Source organism: Lissotriton helveticus, chromosome 2_2 (assembly GCF_964261635.1).
Source record: "Lissotriton helveticus chromosome 2_2, aLisHel1.1, whole genome shotgun sequence".
Classification (NCBI taxonomy): Eukaryota; Metazoa; Chordata; class Amphibia; order Caudata; family Salamandridae; genus Lissotriton; species Lissotriton helveticus.
In genome coordinates, this window is record NC_136060.1 from 383,757,969 (window position 1) to 383,773,541 (window position 15,573).

The 15,573-nt window shown below is 46.2% G+C and overlaps 1 protein-coding gene and 1 long non-coding RNA gene across 2 annotated transcripts in view; one reads left to right on the forward strand and one right to left on the reverse strand.

The window, feature by feature from the left end:
• The window catches only part of POLN (DNA polymerase nu), a 2,689,548-nt gene that overhangs the window by 2,312,562 nt on the left and 361,413 nt on the right, over positions 1-15,573 (forward strand). The gene's annotated exons all lie outside the window — the stretch shown is intronic.
• Positions 1-15,573, reverse strand: part of LOC144821486 (uncharacterized) — a 179,746-nt gene that overhangs the window by 43,514 nt on the left and 120,659 nt on the right. The gene's annotated exons all lie outside the window — the stretch shown is intronic.

Genomic DNA, 15,573 nt, shown 5'->3' on the forward strand with positions numbered 1-15,573 from the left:
CAATACTGGCATTCCTAAACACCTTCAAGGTATAAATATACCTTCACTTGCCATGGCAAACCACGGTTTGGCTGCATACTTGCACGGCTCGCCGCGGCAAGTTTGGAAGGAAGTTGAGGCTGACGCACTGACCAGACGCTGAGAATCCAGCTCCAGTGCTTCCGACTCCCCTTGCGGGGTGTTAGAGATCAACACCCGGAAAGAGATTCCAACCTCTCTCATTCTAAGGTATGGAGCGGACTAGAACCTAGAGGGACTTTTGGCAAATCTCGGCAACACCAATCTTAAATATAGCTAAACTAGAGAATAGACAAACAGCACCTACTTCTTATCTCGTACTATACTTAGGTTAGGTACACTGGGGTAGAACTAGCTAGAAGCATCAGATGAGTATTCACATTTTACCCTGTGTTATTTATGTATGTATTTTTATAAATATGCCATAGCTACAAACCATGCTATTGCAGTATTATTTTATCTTACTGCTAAAGCTGTACGTATTATACTTCATATTCTGTCTTACGATTGTAGCAGTTCATATATCTTGCACGAGAAATAAGACTGTTCAATAAACCCTTTTTATTGAAACCCTCGTGTATCTATTTCTGTGTAAACTCGGTAGAAACGAAGCATGCACGGTTGACTGAGTGAAACTGTTATCTATTGTTTCCACGATTCTGAGACTGATCCGATTCTAAGGGAAACAAAGTTGTCATGTTTATGAGGTTGTCAGAAACTAATCCCTTCTTTCTTATTTGAGAAGTTTCTAGTGACCTCTGAGTTAGCTGGCACACACAAGTAATTAAGTTTAATGTACTCGATAGAGACATACTGACCTCAGTCCAATGTCAAAACGATAGTGTATATTATTCCAGTGCGCAGAGCCTATCTGGGATATAGGAACTACACTACAGGGGAGGGTAAGAAAAGGCGGAAGAGGGGAGGGGACAGGAGGGGAAATGGAGGGAGAAGAAAAATTGGGGAGGGGAAAGGTTTAAGGACCCCAGTATTTGTTGAGCAGATGCAGTTTGAGGTCTTTTTTAAAGCTGATGTAGGAGGGGTTGCAGCGCAGGTCTTTAGGGAGGGCGTTCCAGATGGTAGGGGCATTTCCGGAGAAGGAGCGGGATTGCGTAGTTTTCTTTTTAGTCAGAGGTAGAATAAGGAGGAAAGAGTTGGTGCTTCTCAATGATCGGGAGCAGCCCGCTTTGTTGAGTTTACAAGTGAGATACAGCGCGGTCTTTTGATGAACGGCTTTGTGCGTAATGCATGCAATCTTGTTGGTGGATCGGCCTTCTATGGGCAGTCATTAAAGGACCTTAAATGCTGGCGAGATGTGATCGAAATGTTTGCAGTTGGTGATTAGTCTGGCTGCTATGTTGAGCACAGATTTGATTGGGGCTGGGAGAACTTTTGAGGTTCCGGAGACGATAGCATTACCATAGTCAATTCTCGAGAGGACTAGAGATTGGACAGCCGATTTAAAGCTGTCACCTGGAATGAAGGGTTTAATTTTCTTGAGTGACGGAGCGTGAAGAGCGCTCCTTTAGCCAATTTTTTATGTGGGTCTGAAGGGTTAGGCGATTGTCACTGGAGAGACCGAGGGATTTTGCTGAGTTTGATAAGGAGAGCAGACAGTTGAGGGCATTAAGGTCGGAGATCCATGTATGGATAGGCAGAGGGTTGTTTATTGGAGAGAAGAGAATGATTTCAATTTTTTAGGTTTGAGGGTTGAAGTGGAACCAGGATTGGATTTTGGTTGGGGTGTTGTTAAGGTGCAAAATATCAGAGTGGCCTTTAATCTTATAGTAGAGTTGGGTGTCATCAGCATAGAGGTAGTAGTTGATTCCACCTTGTTTAGGATGAGGGTAAGGGGTTCCATAAAGAGGTTAAAGAGAGCGGGGAGAGAATAGATCCCTGAGGGACACCCAGGGAGACCGGTGTAGGATTTGAGAGGCAGTTAAGGATTTTGATTTGCTTTGTTCTGTGTTGAAGTTAGGAGGAGAACCATTTGAGGACAGGACCATTGATGGCAAAATGATCTTTGAGCGCGTTGAGTAAGGGAGGGTGGTAAACAGTATCAAACATGGCAGGTAGGTCGAGGAGAATAAGTAGGCAAGTTTCACCATTATCAAGGGAGTTGTGGATGTCATCCACAATTTTAAGCATGGCAGTTTCTGTACTGCAGCCTTTTCGGAAGCCGGATTGTAAGGGATCCAGTAGGTTAAAAGTCTCAATGTGTTTATCCGGTTGGAGCAGGGCACACTTTTCAAGGGCTTTAGAGAGCAGTGGGAGGTTGGAGATAGAGCGGAGATTGTTAGGGTCATTGGGGTCGGCGTTGAGGTTTATGAGAATGGGTGTGATTTTTCCGAGGTGCAGGGAGGCAGGGACACAACCTGTGGTAAGGGAAGAGTTGATGATAGTAGTCCAATAAGGGGAGATGATGTGCTTAAGTTCAAGTACAAGGTTAGAAGGAAGAGGGTCTTTAGTGTGTTAGGAGGTTTGAGATTGGAAATGATATCCGAGACATCAAGCTCAGTTACAGGGTGGAAGTTATGCCAGGAGGCATTGTTCTAAAGCTGAGGATTAGGCAGGCTGTAATTAGGAAGTGAAGTGGCATGAAGGTGGGAGGATGCATCAGGGGGGGATTTGATGAGGAGGGTGAGTTGGTAGTAGAGTCAGTGTTAAGGAGGGGGTTGGTAAGGACCTGAAATACTATTAAAGATTGATCTATTTTGGCGATTTTTTCAGAGACGAAGTTTGCAATTTCTTCACATCTGTCGGTAGTGGCCGTCAGCATGGGTGGGACAGAGGATGTTTGGGTTGGAACTATGTTGAAAAGCTCTCCAGGTCTAGTTCTGGCCCGATCAAGTTGAGTGCAGCAGAAGGAAGCATTTTCAGTGAAAATATGTTTTTTGTAAGTTAATCTAGCAGATCTGGGGAATGCAAGATGGGCGGGAGTTGGGAGCTGTCTCCATGTTCTTTCCACAAGTCTAAGTGCACGTCTTTCATTATTGAGATTGGAATTATACCAAGATTTGGATGGTATATTTCTTAGAGTTTGGGAGAGCAATTTGGTCTAAGATATTGATGACAGATTTGTTATAATACTTGGTGAGTTTATTAGCATTTTGGGAGAGAGGGGTAAAAAGAAGTTTTGCTAGGAGGTTGACTCCAGTTCACCAGGAAGGATACAATTTAGATTTCTTACTTTTGATGTTTTTGGTGAGGGAGGGTAGAGCTGAGGTGGTGATTGAGAACAGAGTGAGGTGGTGGTCAGACCAGTCGATGGGGATGATGTTAGAAAGGGAGCCAAGTCATTGTTAGCAATGATGACATCAAGAGTGGCCCCCTTGGTGTGGGTTGGAGAGTTGCAACGGTGCTGGAGGTCGCTGATCTCTAGAAGATTGGTGAGGAGGTTGATTGTGGGGTCATTGGTCTCATTCCAGTGGAGGTTAAAATCAACCAGCAAGAGATTTTTCGAGTTAGAAAATGAGGAGTGAGTAAGAAGTTCAGATAGTTCCTCAGTGTAGGAATGAGGATCTCCAGGAGGGTGGTAGATATTATGTAGTCGAATTAAGGGAGAGCCTTGAAGCTTAAGTTCGGCTTCAAGGTATTCAAAGGTAGCACGGTCAGAGTTCTTGATAAGGGAGAGTTGAAGTTCGTTTTTTAAGATTATAGCTAGTCCACCCCCTATTCTCTCAGTTCTATCTTTTCTTTATTTAATTCTTTTTATTGCATCGTTAATGGCACAGTCATATCAATCATTTGTATTACAACTGTTGCACTTGGCCCTTTTTGCCTGGTCATCCCTGAACTTTTTGCCTTCCTCCTGTATTTTGTCTGACCTGTTTTTGTTGGTTTTATGACTCTGGGCACTTTACCACTGCTGATCAATGCTAAAGTGCATATGCTCTCCCTATTGTAAATTGATGTATGGATTCGTGACTCCATGATTGGCTGATTTGGTTTACTTGTCAGACCCTAGTACAGTGCACCCGGGGTGCCCAGGGCTGGTAAATCCAAATGCTGCTGGTGGGCTTGCAGCACTGTTTGTGCCACCCACAGAAGCAGCCTGTAAAAGAGTGTCTAAGGCTTGCCATTGCAGAGCCTGTGTGCAGTCTGGTACTGCCATGCTGACTGGGAAAGTGCACCCACTTGCCAGTCCCTAAACCTTCCATTTTCTTCATATCAGACATCCCTATGGTAGGCCCAAGGGCAGGGTGCATTGTAAGTATAAGGTAGGACACGCCCTGGTGAGTGGTATGTCCTAATAGTGAATTACAGCCATTTTTGTTTTTCACTATTGCAAGGCTACCTGTTCTCCATAGGCCAGAATGGGCAGTTAGATTATTACATCTTATAATCCTTACTGACTCTGGAACATGGTAGAAATTCGAGTTTAGTATGCCTGAACTCAGAATGATAAAATACATCTTTTAGTGAAGTTGATTTTAACATTCTGTGTTTGAAAATACCACTTTTAGAAAGTAGGTATTTTCTTGTCTAACTATCCAAGCCTGCCTCTGCTAGGTTGTGTATTCCTTGTCTGGAGTTTGAGTGACAGGGCTGGGGGATTCAAGGAGACAGGGTGAGTCAGCACAAGGTTGAATTGAGAGATCTGCCTGTAGATGGGTGGGAGGAGATGCACCTGGGACCTGAATAGGGCTGTGCCTGCCTTCCACAATGCGGGCTCCACCCCCTGTGGTGTGTCTGATGTCTCTGCCCTGCACTGTGAAAGGAGAGAAAGAGTCATGTCAACAAAGTGCTCCAGGACTGTGCCTTTCCTCCACAATGCTGGCTCCACCTCCTGTGGGGCGTCTGATGTTTCTGCCCTGCACTATGAAAGGAAAGAAGGAGTCATGTAAACAGGGTGCTCCAGAACTGGTTTGGACTAGGCAAATTCCCCTCTGCCCTTAGAGGACAAAGAATTTTGGGGTATAAATATTGGGACCCTGATCCCACAAATTAGATCAATATTGGACAACAAGATGAAACCTTTGCTGAGGAGAGTAACCTGAAAAAACTGAGGAGAGACTATCCCTAAGCTGAAGTGCTGCTTGGGATTGGCCTGCAGTGGTTGCCTAACTGCCAAAGAAAGGAGAAAGGACTTTGTGTGCACTTTATTCAACTTGTGAAGGATCTCCAAGGGCATGAGAAAGGAGCTTGCCTCCTGCTTAAGTCTCCGGGACAACAGACTTAAACGCCCAGCTCCCCAGAGTTCTTTGGAAGTGCCTGCTGCTGTTTTGGGCCTTCTGAGGGACTGCGTGTCACAAGGAGCTGGAAGTGCGACTCAAGAAGAAGAAGTGTGTCTTCCTCTCACCGAGGAAGAAACGTGTCGCCGTCGCAGCCGCTGTCGTCGCATCTCTGAGTAAGGATGTCACCGCTGTAGCTGTCGCATTGCACCGCATCACAAGAAGCGCCTCGCATTAACAGAGAAGCGTGCTGCCGTAGGAGCTGCTGTCGTCGCATCACTGAACAAGGGTGTCACCGCTGCAGTTGTCGCATTGAGCGGTAGCGTCTTTCATCGCCAGAGAAGAGTGTCACCGCCAAAGCCGCCGTTGTCGCATCACTGAATTAGGGTGTCACCGCTGCAGCTGACCCATTAAGCCAAGACTTCTCGCAACATCAGAGAAGCGTGCCACATCAGGAAGAACTTGACGTCTATTTCTTTGCACCGGATCTTTGCCGCATCTTCATCTCTGCAACAATTTTGTTGTGGAAGTGTGACGCATCGTAAGGAACATTGACTCAAAGTGTCGCATTTTAAAAACTAAAGAGAACTAAGCTAAAACTTTGAATTCTTGTTGTTTGTGGTCTTGTGTTAACTCTATATAAAGAATACTTATTTTTTATATAAAACCTGGGTGGTGTCCATCTGTAGTGTTGTCACTTGATTACTGTATGTGGTCACAAATGCTTTACACACTGCCTCTGAGATAAGCCTTACAAAAGGGGGTGGTGATGGACTGAGCATCAGAACCAATCAAACACTCACACCCAGTCAAAAGATCTGGGTTTGATCCATCACCGTTCTTTAGCCCACTCTGCCACCCCAGTTCAGACACGGCTATATGCAAATCAGTCTGACCCTGTGCCTCATGGGAACAGTCGAGCCCGAACTGCCAAGCCATGCCTTCCCTGGACCGGAAACAAGCTTCCGAGGACTGGTTTCTGGCATTCCAGCCGTCTTCAGCCCGGCTTGCTTGAATCCAGTGGCAAACTGAGCAAGGGACTCACGTCTGAGCATACCCTGCCAACTTATGGCGAACAAAGTGGTACAAAAGGAGGTGGTGATGGACGGAGCATCTGAACCAATCAAACACTCACACCCAGTCAATAGATCTGGGTTTAATCCATCACCGCTCTTTAGCCCACTCTGCCACCCCAGTTCAGACATGGCCATATGCAAATCAGTCTGACCCTGTGCCTCATGGGAACAGTCCAGCCCGAACTGCCGAGCCATGCCTTCCCTGGACCGGAAACAAGATTCCGAGGACGGTTAATGAGGGATCTGGTGTTGAGGAAGTTAAAGTCCTCAGTCTCAGTTGTGTGAGTTCTGTCGTCAGGGTTGAGAGATTGCGTTCTATGTTGGACAGTGTGTGGTTAAAGAGAGTAGAGAGAGGGGTGGGAGATAGGGTATGTTCAGTGTTGGTCGGGGGAGTAGAACTGATGTGGGGAGGTAGAGAGAGGCCGGGAAGGGGCATACAAGGGGTGCTCGGGCTGTGGGACGGAGGGAGGTCCGGGAACAAGGACGGGACATTCCTAGAGTTAAGAGATGAGGCTTGAGATGGTAGGAGGGCATGAGGGGAGTGGGGATAGACGACTGCGGGTTCCGAGGGTTGAATACCGTTCAGAGGGGGAGATATTTGGGCCAGGAGGGGAGAATTTCCGGGTTCTGGGGGAGGGGGGGCAGCCGTTAGAAGTGTGGTAAGGGGCGGGGTGAGTCGGTCATTGGATGGTGTGTGGATTTGGGGGACGGAGTGCGTCGTTGAGATGTCAGGAGGAGGGAGGGACATGGGAGAGAGTGGGAGGTTGGAGGTAATGATTTGGGAAATAGCATTTGTAGTTGGGACGTCCAGGGGAGCGAGGGAAGGAGGCGAGGGGGAGGTGGATAGCAAAAGGGTGTTGAGAGGTTGGGAAGATGAGGGGTTAGGAGAATGATTGGATAGTAGGAAGGACAAGGTATTGAAATGGTGCTCAAAGATTAAAAGGTGGTGTTCAGAGTCTTGGATGAGAATATTGCCCGTTTTAAATATGGAGATGTCAATTTCACCTGAAAAGGTTGGGGAAGGGCTAGTAGACAGTTTAAATCCATACAGAATTTTCCTTGATGTGGAAAATGTTAGGTGGCAGAGGAAAATGCTTTTCCATTTGGAGGGGCGTTTAGAGTAGAAGATGTAATTGGTTTTAATAGGGGAGGAGAGGCTAAGGTAAATGTCGACAATTAAGGTTGCCAGGTGCCAAATCAGTAATCTATGTTTAAATATTTTCTTTGCATTTTTGGAGAGGTTGGGGGGGTAAAGAATGGTCCATGAGTTGGGGCCATGTCTCATGAGGGGGGGGGTGATTGAGGGGTGGCATGTTGTTACGGTAATGTTGCGGAGGGAGGGGGAAGCGAATGGGAGGCAGCAGGATGTGGAGGGGGGAGGCAAGGAGGGTGGAACCTCCCAGGGATAGGGATTGTATCGGGTGGTCCGTATTAAGGGGTAGATAGCGGGATGTGGGTGTGGTAAGGGGGGTGAGGGATCCGTGGGGGACGAGTGGGAGAGGGAAGATAGTGTTGACTAGGGTAGTAGCGGGAGGGCAGTGTTAGGGGGTAAATAACGAGATAGGGAGAGGTAAGAGGGGATGAGGAATCTGTGGGAGAATGGTAGGAGAGGGAGGACAGGTAATATAATTGAGAGAAAGTTAACAATCGGAGTAGTCACAGGGAGAGAGGGCGGACAGAGCTAGACAGGTGTGTGAGTCAGGTAAGAGACTGAGTGAAAGATAAACAATAAGAGATCGCATAGGAAGAGAGGGAGGTCCGTACTAGGGGGAAGAGAAAGAGGTCAGTGTTTGGGAGGAGGGGGGTGGGAGTGTCGGTGTAGATATATAATTAGGGGGGTTAACAATCTGAGTCAGCTCAGGGCGAAAAAAATTACAGTAACAATCACAGGCAAAAGTTACAATAAAAGAGATCAGAGGGTGGGGGTCTCAGTATGGAGACAAATACAGGACGATCTATTACAAAAGCATTCACAGGCATGAGTTACTGTCAAGTAACAGTCAAAGAGTAAATAGTCTGGAATGGAGAAGAATATAGGACGATCAATTACAAAAACATGCAAAAATAAACAATCAAGTGACAGTCAAAAAAGTAAGTTGTTTCCCTTCAGGGATTTAGGGTTCATGATTGACTACAGACAGGTAGGAATGGTTGAGGGTGGCGCAGTGGCAGCCCGTCAGCGTGGTTCTGGAGGTCACTCAGTTGCTGGGTGGAGGCAACGGGAGGGCAGGCAAGGTGGTCAGGAGGGATGACAGACACCGGAGTCAGGTGGTAGTCACAATGAGGAAGTCCCAACAAAAGTCAGCAGGTTAGGTAGGAGGGGTAACCATTGTGCATGGGTGAGCCGGGTGGTCGTCAGGTTGGAGAGCTATAAGCGACTCACCATGTTATGATGTTGGCCCCATCAGAGTGCATCTTTAAGGGCGTGGTTAGCTTGAGGGAGTCCGATTATCAAATTATCAAGTTCGCAGTCTAGGCAGCTGGACTTTCTTCCTGCGTATCCAGAACAGGCGGGTCAAGTTCAGAAGATCCATGGTACTAGAGTTAAGTCGTTAGCATGGGTGGAGCCAACGAAGGAGCAGAGAAAATGTCCGGCAGGGAGATCAGTAACTGGCATTAGGAGGTAGACATATTGGGGGAGTCCAGTGATAGACGTCAAGGGCAGGAGCTGCAGGGGGAGTGAAAATGGAGCAGTGGAGATCTGGGTGGATGTCGGGAGGGTATGGGTGGAACGACTCGCCAAGTTCTCAAATTTGCCTCATCAGTGGTCATCTTGTAGGGCGAGTTCTGGAGGATTTAATCACCAATTTAGTGTGCGGATGGAGGACAGGTTACACACTAGTCGTCCTGGCAGCTGGACTTCATTCCAGCAGAATCGACCAGGGGATTAGGACCGGAAGGCCCGGGGCGAGTCAGGAGGCTCGGACTCACATTAGTTCTTGATTCGGCCCTGTCATCCGCAATCTTGAGGGGTTCATCCAGAGGGTTTGTTCGCCATGTTAGGGTGCAGCAAGGAGCCAGATTCGCAAACACGTCACCCGGGCAGCTGGACTTAAATCCATCAGATCTGGACTCGACGGAACGGGACCGGAAGATCCGGAAAAAGTCAGGAGGTTCCGGAGGTGGGCAAGCAGGATTGCGGGTGGGCAGGGCAGGGGAGGACGAGGGATGCGGAGCAGCAAAGTGAGGCCAGTTGCCCTAGTGGGGTGGTAGTGAGGCCTACCTTTCCTTGAGGTGCGCAGGGAGGGCAGAGAGAAAGTTATACAGGTTCCAGGGGCACAGGCGGAAAGTTATGAATGTGTAGCTTCCCAGCAGTTACTCGCGGTTACTTGGGTTCAGGCAGTGGGTTACGTTGCATAGCTTTCCTGGAGCGGATAGCAAACAGGAGTTTGTGGCCATTTGTAAAGAGGGCCGAGTCAACAGTCTCTTTTGGGCCGATAAGTAGGGGAAAGTTGGTGAAATAGGAGAGGAGTACAGGTAAGTTGAATTCACGGGAGATGCGGCAGGCTGAGAGGCTGCAGTACCATTGGCAGAACAGCATTGCCTATGTGCGATTGGTGGGTGGGAGTAGCGACTTACGACTCCGCACGGAGGATTTGAGACAGAGAAGAAGTGGTTCCGAACTCTGGCGAGCACCACAGTCCTGGTATGTTAGGAGTCCTGCGATACCAAGGGAAGATCATACTTGTCTCGGTATGTCTAGGGGTTGGATGGGGCTGCGGTATCGATGGCTGATCAGGGTTGTCTTGGGGCGGTTGGAGGGTGGAGTTAGTGTCTTATGTCTCCGCTGAGAGGTTATGGAACTGAAAGGAAGAGATTCTGAACACTCGCGAATGCCACAATCCCCGTGCATTATGAATCCAGCGATACCGGGGGAAGGTATGACTTGCCTCGGTGCGTCTGGGCAATGCATGCAGTGTTTTACATCCGCTCAGGAGGTCTTAGCGCAAAGAGGGAAAGCTGTGGCTCATTGGCGAGTGCCTCAGTACCGGTTCGGCAGAAATCTTATCTCACCAAGTAGGGAATGTGACGGTGAGACAGTTTTTCGAGTGGTTCCGTTGGTTTTGTTAGTTCCGTTGGTTACGTGGATCAAATATGTGCGAGAAGGCGTTGGATGGTCGGGTATACCGGAGGATATCTACCGATTCAGTAGCCCTCAACCCGGGAGCTCCTAGAGAGAGCTCATACTCGGTGGCCATCTTACGATATATAGTAATTTTTACTCCTCCGCTATCCAATACTTTCCCGACTGTTGCAGGAGGATTTAATAGCCAATTTAGTGTGCGGTTGGAGGACAGGTTACACACTAGTCGTCCTGGCAGCTGGACTTCATTCCAGCAGAATCGGACCAGGGGATTAGGACCGGAAGGCCCGGGCGAGTCAGGAGGCTCGGACTCACATTAGTTCTTGATTCGGCCCTGTCCTCCGCAATCTTGAGGGGTTCATCCAAAGGGTTTGTTCGCCATTTTAGGGTGCAGCAAGGAGCCAGATTTGCAAACACGTCATCTGGGCAGCTGGACTTAAATCCATCAGATCTGGACTCGACGGAACGGGACCGGAAGATCCGGAAAAAGTCAGGAGGTTCCGGAGGTGGGCAAGCAGGATTGCGGGTGGGCAGGGCAGGGGAGGACGAGGGATGCAGAGCAGCAAAGTGAGGCCAGTTGCCCTAGTGGGGTGGTAGTGAGGCCTACCTTTCCTTGAGGTGCGCAGGGTGGGCAGAGAGAAAGTTATACAGGTTCCAGGGGCACAGGCGGAAAGTTATGAATGTGTAGCTTCCCAGCAGTTATTTGCGGTTACTTGGGTTCAGGCAGTGGTTACGTTGCATAGCTTTCCAGGAGCGGATAGCAAACAGGAGTTTGTGGCCATTTGTAAAGAGGGCCGAGTCAACAGTCTCTTTTGGGCCGATAAGTAGGGGAAAGTTGGTGAAATAGGAGAGGAGTAGAGGTAAGTTGAATTCACGGGAGATGCGGCAGGCTGAGGGGCTGCAGTACCATTGGCAGAACAGCATTGCCTATGTGCGATTGGTGGGTGGGAGTAACGACTTACGACTCCGCACGGAGGATTTGAGACAGAGAAGAAGTGGTTCCGAAATCTGGCGAGCACCACAGTCCTGGTATATTAGGAGTCCTGCGATACCAAGGGAAGATCATACTTGTCTCGGTATGTCTAGGGGTTGGATGGGGCTGCGGTATCGATGGCTGATCAGGGTTGTCTTGGTGCGGTTGAAGGGTGGAGTTAGTGTCTTATGTCTCCGCTGAGAGGTTATGGAACTGAAAGGAAGAGATTCTGAACACTCGCGAATGCCACAATCCCCGTGCATTATGAATCCAGCGATACCGGGGGAAGGTATGACTTGCCTCGGTGCGTCTGGGCGATGGATGCAGTGTTTTACATCCGCTCAGGAGGTCTTAGCGCAAAGAGGGAAAGCTGTGGCTCATTGGCGAGTGCCTCAGTACCGGTTCGGCAGAAATCTTATCTCACCAAGTAGGGAATGTGACGGTGAGACAGTTTTTCGAGTGGTTCCGTTGGTTTTGTTAGTTCCGTTGATTACGTGGATCAAATATGTGCGAGAAGGCGTTGAATGGTTGGGTATACCGGAGGATATCTACCGATTCAGTAGCCCTCAACCCGGGAGCTCCTAGAGAGAGCTCATACTCAGTGGCCATCTTGCGATATATAGTAATTTGTACTCCTCCGCTATCCAATACTTTCCTGACTGTTGCACTCACTGGAGTGAGAATAGTCATTTCTACCCCTCCGCTATCCAACACTTTCCCTACTGTTGCACTCACTGGAGTGGGAATAGTAATGTTTACCCCTCTGCTATCAATCACTTTCCCTACTGTTGCACTCACTGGAGCGGGAAATTTAGGTTTGAAGAGTTTTAAATAGTTTAATGTTTTAATTTATAATAGAATGTTTTTTTAATATCAGATTTTATGTTATTAGTACACCACACACACATATATATGAAGGTGAAATCAAAGAGCGACTCAAGAAACACGAAGACAAAATCAAAATTCGCGAGGCTCACAAATCTGCGTTCGACCAGGCTGATTATGATTATGAGCATGGCCAAATCTTCACTTTCTCTCATAAATTCGAAAATGCCAAAAAGCTAAAATATAATGACAGGACAAGAAGCAATGTAACTAAGGAAACACAAAAACCCAGTAACATTGATGACCAATCTAGCACTGATGCAGAGTCCTTAACAAGTGAGTCGGGCTAGGAATGTGGCAGTTTCAACAGTACAGTAGCAAAAACTACATTGATCCTTGGAGAATAGCTGGATTTTTTAGTCCTAGACCAAAGCCAGACACTGAGCCCAAGAAATCAAAAGAGGCCAACCGAAAAAGAAGAAATGCAAGGTGACGGGCCAGACGCAAAAAGCGCTAATACAAAGCCATAGAAAAAAACACAATGACGCAGAAAATAATGGCAGATGACAATACCATCATTAACTTATAATCTATTGCGCTAACCCAAGCTGAAAAATAACTACTATCGCTTGTCCAGAGAGCAGCTTCAATGACACTAGCACAAGAGTTGATGTATTTTGTTTTATTCTTACAATTTTTTTTTATTTTGTATTCTACCCTGAGCACACGGTAACATTAATGTAGAATCTTCACACATTGTTCGGAAAAGTTCTGATCCTTTCACTTTATTTCTCTTCTTACTGGTTACAATATTCCCCTGCTCTCGCCATAATACTTTTTCAAATAATCTTCTTAAATAATTTCTCTTATCCCTCTCTTGGTTATAAGGGATCTTTTGTTCCTGCTTCACTTGTGTCATTCTGTATCACTGTGTGAAGTAATTCACTTCTTTCAACTATAGGTGGCGGCGTTGCCTTAATCACAAAAATATAAAAATAGGAAAAGGTACAAAAATTAATTCTGTATATTTCTTGGGTTTCTGCAGCCCTGAAGAAGTCTCCTGTACTAAAGGGCACACGACGAAACACGTGTTGGCTGCTCTTTGCAAAAGCTGTTTCTTATGATGAATTGTGATTAATAGCCAATTTGTGATGTACCATACTACGACATGACTGCCTTTTGAGAAGGCTGCTTCTTATTAAGAACTGTGATAATAAGCCAATTTGTGACACACCATACTACGACAAGTTGTGAAGATACTACAAGAATTTATTGAAATAAATATTACGAACTTTTCAGAACAAAGTGTAAAGATTCTACATTAATGTTACAGTGTGCTCAGGGTAGAATAAAAATGTTTGTCCTTATTTGTGTTCTCCTTTAGGAGGAAACATTACGAGGCTGAAGTGGTAACTAACTTCTCTTCCCTTAGTAGCACTATCAAGATTGTAAGTCTGTAATACACTGCCCTAAACGTCTGTTGTGCGCCCGTCTCCCCTGTTCTTATACCTGGTTAGCAAGTAGTTCCTTTTTTTGTTTTATTCGTAAGCTTAAGCTCAAAAAGATTTTTACCATCAAAATTGGCTTAGAACATGCTAAAACGTCACAGCATGCTGGAGGAAATGACACACAGTTCCTCCAAGTATCGGACATTCCAACATTGCTAACCTTACATGAATTAAGCAATGAAACCAACATGCCAAATCAGGTGCCTAACCATGAGGATTAAACTCAGTCAATACTGCAGAAAATCAATATATCACAACGAGGTGCAGGAAGTAGCCCGTACAGAGCAAAATCCACTTTCCTCCTGGTCATGCCAAAGGATGCTGTCAACATCTTTCACGAGAGAGTGACGGAGGATATTAAGAAACTATACCATGAAGTGAAACATAAAAAACTGAGTAAACAATATAATAAAATACAATATGCCAAACTGATGAAAAGATTGGGAGACAATCAAAAGATCATTAAGAAATCAGACATGGGTGGGAATATTGTGTTGTGGCCTAAAGAAGATTACATCCAAGAGGCCAAGAGACAAGTGGACAATGAACAATGTTATGAAAGGACATCGATGAAGGAATACAACAAAGCAAAGGAAGTTTTAAAGAAAGACCTGCAGCAATGAAAACGTGAGGGACTAATTTCATCGGATGAGTATAAATTTATGTACAAAGAGTTTCCGGTCCTCCCAGTTATAGATATCATCCCGAAGGTCCATAAGAACGTTGTACCAATGCCAGGCAGACCCATCAACTATGCCATCAACAGTGTGGGAGAACAGATCGTGCAATATGTGGACTATTTTCTGCAAGATATTGTGAAATGTTTACCCACGTATGTAAGACACAGGTGACTTTTTAAGTAAAATAGGTGGTATTGTATGGGAAGAGGATCTGTTGCTCATTACATTAGACATAGAGTCACTGTACACAAGTATTGAACACCAGACAGGTTTAAAAGCAGTCAGGCACTTCTTGGATACAAGACCCAGTGAATACTATCAGCACAGTAAGATGTTGCTTGACCTTATCTCTTGGTGCCTACACAATAACTATTTCATGTTCGGCAAATACATTTTCAAACAACTAAGAGGAGTAGCGATGAGAGCCTGTTTCTCTCCCACCTATGCATGCTTGAATGTTGGCTGGTGTGAGGAACAGGTTCTGAAAAAAGACCATCAGGAAATATATGCACAACATATAGTGCATTGGCTTCGCTACATAAACAACGTTTTTATAGTGTGGAAGGGGGATGAGGAGAGTGCCAGGCAGTTCATCAGGGCAATCAATAGTAATTCTTTCTTTCTTTCACAGCCCACATGAGTAGGTCTTACATTGAGTTTTTAGATGTGAAACTATATGTTAAAGAGGGAAAACTGGAGACAACTTTATTTAGGAAACTAACTGCAGGCAATGCTACGCTACACGCTAGCAGTGCGCTTTCAAAGCGCCTCATTAGGAGTATCCCCTATGGGGAAATCCTAAAATTAAAACAAATTTGCAGTACAGAAACAGATTTTGAGAACAGTACAAAAGAGGCAATTGCCAGGCTCAAGAATAGAGGATATAGCGAAAAAAATATTAAAGGATGCAATCAACAAAGCAGAAGAAAGGCCTATGGCAACTCTGCTACCAAGACAAGAAGGAGAGGAAAGATCAGTATCCTCCTGCATAGATGAAGGTCCGCACTTGATAAACACATATAGCAAGCAGGAAAGAAAAATAAGGTCGATAATAAAAAAGAACTGGGCTATTGTGCTCACAGATAGTGTTCTAGGAACCAGACTACCTGAATCCCCCATGATCACCTTCAGGAAATCACAATCTATGGGATCTCATTTAGTTACAAAATAGCCCAGAATTAGGCCCCACAAGTATTTGGCTGAAACCCATTTGGCTCGTGCCGAGCGTGCAAGTT